The following is a 12,315-nucleotide window of genomic DNA, read 5'->3' on the forward strand; positions in this document are numbered from 1 at the left end:
AAAAAAACTATCAATTTTCCACTGCATTACTTTGGCATTTTTGGTAAATTATTACATAAATGTTGGTTTATTTTTGGACTCTCTATTCTGTTTCATTGAGCACTATGTCTATCCTTATGCCAATATCACATTCTGTTGTTTTCTATAGTTTTATAATTTTCAAAATGGGTAGTGTAAGTTCTTTAATAATGTTCTTTTTTAAAATATTTTTGATTAATTAACATCCTTTTCATTGCATATGAATTTTAAATCAGTTTGCCAACTTCCCCAATAAATTTTGCTAAGATTTTTAATTGGGATTGTATCATACTTATATAGCAATTTGGGTAGAATTTACATCTTAACAAAATTAATTTTTTTATTCATGGACATAATATGTCTCTCCATTTATTTAATTTTTCATTAGTTTCTCTCAGCATTGACAAGGTTTTAAGTCAAAAGGTTTACACTTCAGAGCTTTTTTTTTTTTTTTTACATTTTCCCAACAAGTATTTATTATTAGTTAAGCCATGATTCAGGATTCTAGGGTGGGATGTACCCAGGACCCCCTTCCCCCTTCACCTTCCTAGGAGAAGGATGGAAGACAGAGGACAGATGGGGTGCACTCAGTTCAGATCTTCCCAGGAAATGTGCCTTCTGCCTGGTGGTCAAACCAGGCCGAAACCCAGGATATGGGCACAGGGATTGTACACACGCCGGTACCATTCACACATAGAGACAATCACCCCCTTTAGCAGTCATTGCCTTCTCACAGCAGTGGAAATCCAGGTAGTTCTGTGAACAGTTCCTGGTCTGGTTCTGGTTGGGGAAGCAGCTGTCAAAAGGAGAAGTCTGGTAGTTCTTGATTTTTGTCTTGATGTCTTCTGCCATGTTCCTGATTCCTAAAGACGCCCCTGAAGCCACTCGCAACTCAATGTGACCTCAGCAAAGAGCCAGAGCATCTTTTGTTACATGTATTCGTAAGTATTTTCAATGCTAATATGAATGCAATGTTTAGTATTACAGTTGTTTGTTGATAGCACATAAAATATAATTGATATTTGTATATTGATATAGTATCCTGAAACTGTCTAAACCCATATATTATTTTTATTAGTTTGTTTGTAGATTACTTAAAGTTTTTCACATTGATGATTATATTATCTACAAATAAAGGAAGTTTGACTTCTTTTCCAATGTGTATACCATTTTTCTTTTTCTTTCTTTACTGGCAAAACACATTCTCTCTAACACAGGACATGAACCAAGGATTTCTATTTTTTACTCCTTTCAGTGTAATGTTGAAGAGAAGTGATAAAAGTAGAAATCCAGTCTTCCTATGTTGGAGAGAATGGGCCCAACATTTCACTATTAAATATAATGTTGGCTATAGATTTTTTTATAGATGTGCTATGTCAGATTAAGAAGTCGTCTTCTCTTCTAAATTTCCTAAGAATGTTTATCATCAGTGAATTGTTGATTTTTTTTTTCTTTTTGCTCATCCACTGTTGCTGGCAGTGGCATAGATATTTATCAGATGAGGGCTACATATCACAGAAAAAATCAAATCAAGAATGCTTTTCTTTTAGTAAAATAAATGATTTGCATCTCGTTCTGAAATTTGTCATGTGAGGGCTACATATCACAGAAAAAATCAACAAATCAAGAATGCTTTTCTTTTAGTAAAATAAATGATTTGCATCTCGTTCTGAAATTTGACAGCTTTTGTACACTTTGCCACGCCCTGATCAGTAAATATCAGTGTGGTACAGAAGGTTCAAATCACTCCCCCCACTCATTATGCATTATTATCAAGGTTTCATGATAAACATTTGATGTTTTTATAAAATCAATCCCATTACTAGCTTTATTCACTTTGAATCTAACTTCCTTATACAAGTACTTTGCCTATGAACTATGTAATAGATTCAGTAAAGGACCAATGTCACAGACCATGTTCTAAATGTAAGTTTCCCAGGAATCTGGTAAGAAAACATGGCTAAACCTCCCAAGAACTCTGCTGTGGCTGCTAAGTGTCCAGAAAGGGTTCTTGTAGATTATTTTTATTATTTAAAGTCTTACAAATGTTGCCCCTTTTCAACGTTTCCCCCACTGTTCCCTTCCACCCAGTTCTCGCCCCACCACAGGCCTTCACCTCCCCATTGTGTGTGTCCATGGGCAATGCATATATGCCTAGAAGTTCTTTGGTTAATCTCTTCATACCTCCCCTCGCTGAGACTAATCAGTCTATTCCATGCTTCCATATCTCTGGATCTATTTTGTTCATCAGTGTATTGTGCTCATTAGATTCCACATATAAATGAGATCATGTGATACTTGCCTTTCTCTGACTGGTTTATTTCACTTAGTATAAGTAGCAGGACACAAAATTAACATCCAAAAATTGATGACATTTTTATACACCAATAGTGAACTCTCAGAAAGAGATACTAAAAAAAAAATTCCCATTTACCATTGCAACAAAAAAAATAAGATACCTCTGAATAAACTTAACCAAGGAGGTAAAGGACCTGTACTCAGAAAACTACAGGACATTGAAAAAAGAAATAGAGAAAAACAAACAAACAAAAGGAAGAACGTATCGTGTTCATGGATTGGAAGAATTAATATCATTAAAATGTCCATACTACCCAAAGAAATCTATAGCTTCAATGCATTCCCTATTAAAATACCAGCAGTATATTTCACAGATCTAGAACAAATACTCCAAAAATGTATATGGAACCAAAAAAGACCTCGAATAGCCTCAGCAATCTTGAAAAAGAACAAAGAAGGAGGGATAACAACACTGGAAATCAAATTTATTACAAAACCATTGTAATCAAAACAGCCAGTTACTGGTACAAGAACAGGCATCAATGGAACAGAACAGAGAACCCAGAAATTGTCATCTGCTTTTTAGGCCTCGGTGGCAAGTCCACCTCAGTTTAGCTAGACCTTCACTTTCTCTTTTACATTGCATACTTTTTTAATGAATAGAAGTGAACTTCTGTTTCCATACGTAGTTTAGCTACACTTGAAGAGTTAGAGCCAAGTGATTCTTTATTTTAGTAAATTATCAGTTTTACACATTTGACTTTATTTTATTTTGAGAGAGCTTTAGGAGAATCAAATATATTTTTCTTCTTCTTAATTCATCCTTGGTGAAATCAGTTTCTGATTTTAGGTCAAGTTTTTCCCTTGGCAAATCTAAGGGTCTCTTATTAAAGCTGTGATTGCATACACATGACTGTTCAAGAAAATAGGTCAAGGTACACAGGCTGATGTTGTTTCTGCCTTTCCCCAAAGTATCCAGCATGTTAGAAATTGTGTCATTTGACTCTGTGTCAGTGAAATGTCATAATTGATATCTCTTTTTGGATTCCCCCGAAGCAGAATTATTCAGTTCAGACCTAGGGATCTATGAAACAAAGTATGATGAATACTGATTTTCGAGAACATGGTTAATAAGACAATTGCTATCAATGATCTAGAGGAGAAAGACTAAATTACTGACTAAGCAGCATTTTTATAATCACTATGTATTAACTGATTGGTTTTCTGAAGATGGCAATGATGCATTTGAGAAAGTGGCTGTTGTGGCTGGGAATGTGAGTGTTACTAGAATTAAGAAGTGTAATGGGACTAGCAGGTACTTGGGACATTAAAAGACACCAGTAAATCTCAGTAGAGTGATTCAACTTAAGGTGTACTTGAATTAATCAATGGCTAATCAGAAAAGTGGTTCAGTGATAAGCTCATGCTGCATTAAGTCAATGGGGGATCCTGTAATTCCAAATTCAATGCATGAACTTAAATATTGTCCCTTTTAGTGGTCAGAGAACCTTGCATTTAAAGAAAATGTAGCCAAGTGTTGTAGAGCCTTTTATGTTGATCAATTCTGAAGTGTTTCTTCTTGTTCCAGATTTCAAGTTTTTAAATGTCTGTTTCAAAGTCTTTTGTTTGAACTGTTTACATCATCATGCACATATTAAAACATAGTTTATCATTGTTTGTTTATATATTAACCTAAGCAAGTAATAGATAGCCAAGTCATTTCTTATTTAGATTAAAACATGGTTCATTTCAATGTTTCCATTTTTACCAGCAAAACGCTGGACAATGGACAAGTGCAACACAAAGGGTGACTTATAAGAAAGCCTCTCTGATGCCAGGAACAACAGCGCAGAGGGAAAGCTCTCCCATTTCCCACTCTGGCTTTGCATACGATCTTCTGTAAGGCTTCACTTTAAAAAATAATGCCGGCTTTAGTAGTAGATTTGGGAGTTTCAGATCAACAAGTATGTTTTGAAGCACTTTCAGGATTATTCTCCTAACAGTTGCTGAGAAGTTGTTATTTAATGCGAACCTCCAAGGGCAATGTAAACTTCCATGAAGGGATCTCCGCTCCAGCTGGCTTCGTCCTGTGCCATCTCTGATTTGTTGGACCTTCTTTTAGACAGAACCGCTTGGATAGAGTCCTTGCTCCTACGCATGCCGGCCTTCCTGAGTGCATCAAATACATGCAGTGCCCATGTTTACATTTACAGAAGTATCAGACAGAACTCAGTTGCAAAATAACCAAACGTTACCTCTAAGATGGTCACAAAATGCCCCCCCCTGTATTTTCCTTCTTACTACCAAATAGTAAGAGGTATGATTGTCACCGTCAGAAGAGAATTTGCTAATTTAGAGAGCTACAAATTGCCCAAATACCAAATATGCCCCCAAGCTGGTTGCTTGGTGCCTCCCTTCATCTGGTCCAGCTCATACCCAACATTTCTACAGCCTTCTGGTCTCCAGTCTGCTTTCATACTCATTGTTTTATTTCATACACAAACATACCTTCTCAAAGCATTTCCTGATTTTCTAGGGCAAGAAGCTGGTGATCAGAATGATGAATTGTTTAGTGTCCAAACCAGCCAATCACAGGCAGAGTTGGACTTGAACCAGGAATGGTGGTGGCTTCCCATCCGTTGCACACTCCCCAGAATCATAGCTCTCTGTCATCCTGATTTCCTGCTTAGTGTGAGATTGAATGGTTTTTATCTCTCTGCTGACTTTCTGCTAGCCCTGGTGGTTGTGGATCCCATCAGCTAATCCATCATGTCTCTCAGCTGAGCACAAGGATCCTGTAATGTATTTCTTGTGGGGGTTTTTTATTGTTAATTTCAACATTAGTTATTTTGATACAAGTTCCTTAAGAACAATTCCTGGGAAAGCTGTCCACTTCTGATGGAATGGTGGCCAAGTCTATTGCTGGTACTCAAAGTCTATTTACCTCCACAGGGTAATAGATTTGTAGTTGGGCACAAGGCTGCCCAGACAGACCATAGCTTCCACCTCCCATATGGGTAGGAATGGCTGTGCAAACAAAAGAGACTTGTACCACCTTGGGGGTCTATGACGTAAGATACCCAAGCAAGTTTACTTTTCCCTTCCCTTGAGTTGGGATAGAGAAGTTTCCTGCCATCTGTACTCAATTATGCAGGGGATGGTAGAGAACTCAAATCTAGTCTCTGTAAGGGTCTCATGGGACCGAGCCACCTGCTGGCCTAGAAAGCTCACCTAGGATCTGAGAGAAATCACTTACCTGTTTTAAGTCACTAGATTATTATTGGATCTCTTTTATTATAGCAGCCAAACTTAGCCAAGCTAATGTAGCTTGCTGTGCTAGGTGGTGTTCTAGGACCAAACCAATGAAAACCACCCTCATGAAGCTCTCCTTCTACTGCAGGAGAAAGACAGCAAACATACTCTATTAGATAGTTATGTGTGCCGTGGGGGCCAAAGGGGTAAGGACGGGAGAGAAGAGCATCAGGGAAAGGGTGAAATTTTAGATAGGGGGCAGGGAAGGCCTCAGGTAAAAGAGACTGTTTAATAGACATCTAAAGACTATGTGAGAGCTAACCATACGCAGGAGACATTTTTGGAGAAAGCACTGCAGGGAGAGGGAACAGCCGGGGCAAAGGTCCCAGGTTAGGACCAAACCTGGCACGCTTGAGAAAGTGGAAGGAGGTCATCAGCTGTTCGTTTCTATGGACTAAATCACTGCAAATCTTAGTGGCTTAAAGGCACAGTCAGTTATTAGCTCTCAATTCTGTGGGTTAGCAACGGTGGTTTGGCTTAGCTGAATAGCCCTTTCACTGGTCTTATGGGAACTGATGGCTCAAAAGGAATGAGATAGTCTGAAGTGGCCCCACTCTGGGATTGGTGCTGGCTGTTGGCTGGATTTCTATCTCACCAGGTGGTCTCTCACCTTCAAGGAAGCTAGCTCTTTTTTTTTTTGCACAGACATTAATAGCAGCAGAAAGAGCTAGTGTGGTTGCTGCCAGCTACCTGAAGCTATGACTCTGCAGTCCCTCACCTGCTCTTTTGCTATTTTCTACTTACCAGAGCAAGTTACAAGGCCGGTACGAACCCAAGGGGTGGAGCAGTAAGTTGCACCTCTTACTGGGAGTAATGGCCAAGTCACACTGAAAGGAGCGTTTTGGAAGGGTTGGATGAATCCCTGTGGCCATCTTTCCACTTTCCACTGCAAGGGTAAGTGAGGAAGGCAAGGTTAAAAGTAAATGGGGCTTAGCACATGGATGCTGGCAGCTTTTGTACACTTGACTTTGTCAAGATAATACACTTCAGATTTTGGCCAGTTATATTAGGATTTCTCTAAAAATCATTGGAAATAGATTGCCTAAATGAATATTGTGACTATTATGTAACAGGAAGTTATCTATTAGCCAGGCAGAACAGTATCACTACGACATTACTATGACTAAATATATGTATGTAGCCTGTATTTGGGGTTTACTGGCACTGGGCTCAAACCTTTTATTCCTTATGTCACTTAATTCAGAACAGCAGTGCAGGGTGTGGACACCAATTCCCAGAAAGGATAAGTTTCTTTCCTAAGATGGCACACGTGGCAGAGTGGGGATCTCTACCTACACCCGTCAGAACATAGAGCCTGAACCTTCTGCCGTGATCCGCTGTGGCCACTGAGATCCGGGCACGGCTCAGAGCTACCAGAAGTCGTGAAGTCAGAGGCATCACCCTGGGAATAGTGTCCACTTCCTCACTTTTCACAGTTTGCTAGCAGAGAAAGGAACTACAAAAATAACTAGCAGAGAGATTCTAGAGGAAGAGCCAGAGAGGCACTTGCCCATTGTGTTTTTTTTACTAATAAGGACTTTCTTGGTCTTGAGGAAGTACTTTGTTTCAAAAATAGCTGATGCTTTTCCAAGAGGAGACTTGGGGCTGTTAGCCATTCACCTCATGCCTAAGATGCATTGCTCCTGCAGGCCGGGAGAGAGGCGGGCCACCATCCCAGAGCCTGCAGGAGGCAGATAGCCTGCTGGTCTCCGGAACTGCCAGGACAGGGTTTCCTCATTCCTGCTGGTGCCCAGATATTTCTGCCTAGGGGTAGAGGGGACAAAGAGATCAGTAGGAAGGGAGGGTTTTCCCCTCTTTGTTCCCTTAAGTTGGAATTGCTAGTGTTGAGCAAGCATCTGAAAACACAGCTGAGGTGACTGAACAAGTTGGTTACGGATAAAGATTTGTCCTAAGAACAACTTTTGAGCTTTCCTAATTGGAATTTACCAGCATTTATAATCAGAGGTGCTTGTTTAAACAGGTAAAATTTGGAGGTGGAGGGTAGATGCCGGAAAGGTGGCAATGAACAATCCACATCTAGTTTTGTAAGAATAAACTAAAGTTACCATGTGCTAGACACTGCTCTCACAATTTACATGTATTAAAGCATGTGGTCCCTATGGATTAGGCAATATTATTTTCTCTCTTATATTTGAGGAAACTGAGGCTCAACGAGGCTAAATGAATTGCTCAGTGTTGTAAGCAAAAGGCAGAGTTCAACTTTCAAGAGGCTTCAGTTTCCTTTCCAAATGGCCTGTTGATTGTTTCTGTGCCACCTGTGTGTGCATGTGTACATGCATGCTTGTGTGAATATGCCTGCACGTGTGTGTGTGTGTGTGTGTGTGTGTGTGTGTGTGTGAGAGAGAGAGAGAGAGAGAGAGCTTGTGTGAATATGCCTGCACGTGTGTGTGTGTGTGTGTGTGTGTGTGTGTGTGAGAGAGAGAGGGAGAGAGAGAGAGAGAGAGAGAGATGTGTTTGGCAGGTATGCATTTGCCTGCATAACTCTTGTCAAAATGTAACTGGCTTCGCAACCTCAGGGGGCCCTTTATCCTCTGACACTAGTGCTTCATTTATCACTTGCCATGTCTTATCAGCCCGCAGTCCCTGGAAAGCCATTTCTCCTGGAAGATGGATGTGGACAGTGCTTTTTGGGGAAAGAGAATGTTCTGTTTTCACAGGCCCCACTGCTGAGTGTTTTCAGCAGACATGGGTATGCTGTGATTTAAGGGCCAGGTCCTGCTCAGAGTCTGCTTTGTAGACTGCTCTGACTTCTTGTCGCAGGGGCGGATTTAGTTTATATTATTACATGCGCTAGAAAGCAGACTTCTTTCTGCAAAGAGAAGTTAAAAGTGAAGAGTAGAATCTAGGTACCTGATAAGTAAACCTATCTTTATGCACAGGAGTGTATATGAGCTTACTTAAATACTGTGTATACTTCAGCATATTATATTATGCACTAGAATTGACCACATTTGGTAGCAAGAAAGCATCTTTTGTAAAACAGATCAAAAGTCATTTGTGTTTATAGCAAAACCTGAAGTCAGACTCCACCATATCAAATGTCTTAGCTTGGCTCCAATTTAAATTTGTAATATATATGAAGAATCATTTGCCTAAAATTAGTAATACAAGTGGGGTTTGAGGCTTACATAGAGTATATTCAAGATTATGTCTCTGGTTCTTCAGTATATAACTTATATGTAAATTGATGTTAATTACAATATAGAACTGGTTATTCATTAATATCTTCCAATGTTTTAATAGTTCAAATTACTAGATGTGAAATGACTCAAAAGAACTGACAGTAAAGTTGTTTAAAATTTATTATAATCCAAAATATTTCTTATTCCAGACTTATCCCTACCTGCTGTGTCCTCATTAGTATCATTTATGTTCTTTGAAATGCTTATCAGATTCTATATTACTTAGATTTCTCTGTGTCTGTCTTCTTTTTTAACTGAGATGAGTTTCAGTTATTCAAAAGGCCTAGCTAGCATAGTGCTGTGAGACTCAGAAAAGAACTGTCTCCATGGCTCCTGGCATTCCTTCAGACTGTAGAGTTCCTTCTGCCTGGGGGTCACTGGAGCTTCTATGTTCTAGAATAGATTTTATACAATTAGTGTTAATTGTTCTTTAGAGGTTTGGTAGCATTCTCCATGGAAACAATCTGTGCCTGGAGATGATCTTTTTCAGATGTGTTAGTTACAAATTGGATTCCCTTTAATAGTTAAAAGGCTATTCAAAATACATATTTTATAATGGGTAAGTTGTGGTAGTTTATGCTATTCAGTGACTTGTTCAATTTCAACTAAGTTGTCAAATTTATGTGTGTATACTTGTCCGTTTTATTCCCTTAATATTACTTTGATATCTGCAGGATCTATAGTAATATCTATAGTCATATCCCCTGTTTCATTCCTAATATTGGTAATTTGTATTCTTTCTCTTTTTTTTCTTTTAAGTCTTGATAGAAGTTCGACAGATTACTTGATATTTTCAAAGAAAAAGCTTTTTTGTTTCACTTATTTTTCTCTATTGATTTTGATCTCAATAATTTCTATTATTTTATATTATTTTCCTTCCTTCGGTTCGTTTCACTTATTTTTCTTTATTGCTTTTGTGCTTTTAATCTCAATGATTTCTATTATTTTATATTATTTTCCTTCCTTCGGTTCCTTTGTCTTTACTTTTCTAGTTTCTCAAGGTGAATACTGAGATCTCTGACTGAACACTTCTCGAATCTTTTCTGATAGAAGCATTAAGTGCTATAAGTTTCCCTCCGAGCACTTTAGGCAGGCCCCACAAATTTTTATAAGTTGTATTTTCATTTTTATGAGGTTCAATGTATATTATTTTATTATCTTGAGACTTCCTCTTTGGCCAATAGAATATTTAAGAGTGCATTGGTTAGTTTCCAACTGTTTGGAGATATATTTCTGTTTTTGATTTCTAGTTTGATTCCTTTAAGGACAGCAAACACATTCAGTATTATTTCAATTCTTTTAAATGTGTTGGTTTTCTTTTGTGACCCAGAATATGGTCTCTCATAATATGTCAACTAGATCTTGTTGGTTAATAGTGTTGCTGGTTTCGTCCATATTCTTTTGGTGGTGTTCTGTCTAATTGTTCTGTGAAGTGCAGACAGAGGGATAAAGTCTCCAAATGTAATGTGGGTTTGCTATTTCTCTTTTCAGTTATACCAGGTTTTACTTTACATATTATGCAGCCCTGTTGTTTGGTACATATACACTTGAGATTATGTCTTCTCAGTGGCTTGACCCTTTAATTGTTATGCACTGTTACTACTCTCTCTAACTGAAGTCTACTTTATCACATATTAATATGGCTTTGCTTCCTCTTTTGATTAATGTTTTAATGATATACCTTTTCCTATTTTTTTCTTTCTATTACCTATTGAGGAGATAGAAGAAGAGGACTAGGTAGAGAGGGATGGGATCACAGGAGCTGGGAACTGGAGCAGTGCAGACGCAGGCGGATTACAGCTTGCTGACTGCACCACAAAGACAAACAAAATAACCTAGAACTAGACTCAGTTGATCAGGGAAGACTAGACCCAGCTAAGCAGAATTGCTAAGGCAGCCCCGCTGAGTGGGGAAAGAAGGGTGTGCACAGAAAACATAAACTTTAAAATGCATGGATGTTGCTAAGACAGGCAACTTGCAGACAACCCATCACAAGGCAGCGAGACATATAACCAATCCCAAGAATGTTGCTAAGGCAGAATTCTTTGAAAGAACCAAAAGGAACCAATCAGAAGCTAGCAAGCATGTATCTACCCCTAGACAAAGAAGCACACACACATCCTCTCTCTCTCTCTCTCTCTCTCTCTCTCTCTCCCTCCCTCCTAAGTTCCTGAGGCGGATCCTGCACCCATGTGGCTTATGGCCATGTGGGAACCCACAGGTGCACTAACAGACTTTAATTAGCTTGGATACTGATCTACAGCTGGCTACAACATGGAAGAGAAGCTCTGGACACTGACCTACTTTTGGAATCCCCACTGCACCTTTTCCAGGACTGGCTTCTCTCAATAAAATTTGCTTCTTCTAAACATTTTTGCCCACAAATTCATCCATTGATTTTTTTGAGATAACAAACTCAGACCAGAGACACCTCATTTTGGTTTTACCATGTCATCACGTTTGAAATGAGTTAGTTATAGGCAATATATAGTTGCATCATGATAGTCAATCAACTTTGCCAATCTTTGTCTTTTAAGTAATCTATTTAGACCATTTAATATAATATAATTTTGAATTGTTAAGGCTTAAGTGTACCATTTTATTTTTCTTTTCTAATTAATCCCTGTTTTTCATTTCTCTGTCTTTTTTTCATGGCTTTCTGTGGGTTACTTGAAATTTTTAAATTTCATTTTTATTTATCTGTGTTTTTTAACCTCTTAAAATCACAATCTATTGGTGTCAATATATTCTGGTTTGACTAAAGGTTGGAAACTTTACCTTCCTTTATATTCTAATTTTGACTTTGTTCAAAATGCAATTGTCTTAAATATTTCCTCTATAAACTTTTGGAGTTGCATCAGAAGGTGTTATCATTTTTATTTTAACCATCAAGTGTAATTTGGAAAACTCAATAGAAGAAAAATATATTATCTATATATGTATTTTTACCTCTTCCATTGTTTGTTCTTATTTCCTGATGTTCCAAGTTTCCTGCTTTTATCATTTCCTTTCTGTTTAGAGAACTTATTTAGTCATTCTTTTGGTTTGCTCTTTTGGCAGCAAATTCTTGCTGCTGTTGTTTTAATCTGAGATGTATTGAGTTCTCTTCATTGAAGACTATTTCATAAATTAGGATTCTGGTTTGATAGTTTTTTTCTTTCACCACTTAAAAAACATTGTGAACACGAATTTCTGAAGATAATTTCACTCTCATTCAAATTGTCTTTCCCTTGAGAAAAGGTATTCTTTTTCAATTGCTATTTTCAAGATATTTTTTCCTTGTCCTTCCATTTTACTAGTAGGACTATAAATCTTTTGGTAAGATTTCTTTGGGTTTATCCTGTTTGGAATTTGTCTATCTCCTTGCATCTTTAGCATTATGTCTTTTGCTAAACCTGGTGATTTTTCAGCCATTATTTCATTGACTAGTTTTTCAAACTCAGTCTAAGTCTCCCTCCATTCAGGAATTCACACCACAAATGAT

General features: G+C 38.0%; 1 pseudogene; it reads right to left on the bottom strand.

Moving 5' to 3' along the window:
- Positions 1 to 457: 457 nt before the first annotated feature.
- LOC102263037 lies at positions 458 to 926 on the bottom strand (annotated as a pseudogene).
- Between the last annotated feature and the right edge of the window lie 11,389 nt (positions 927 to 12,315).

This window comes from Myotis brandtii, unplaced genomic scaffold, assembly GCF_000412655.1.
Source record: "Myotis brandtii unplaced genomic scaffold, ASM41265v1 scaffold494, whole genome shotgun sequence".
Classification (NCBI taxonomy): Eukaryota; Metazoa; Chordata; class Mammalia; order Chiroptera; family Vespertilionidae; genus Myotis; species Myotis brandtii.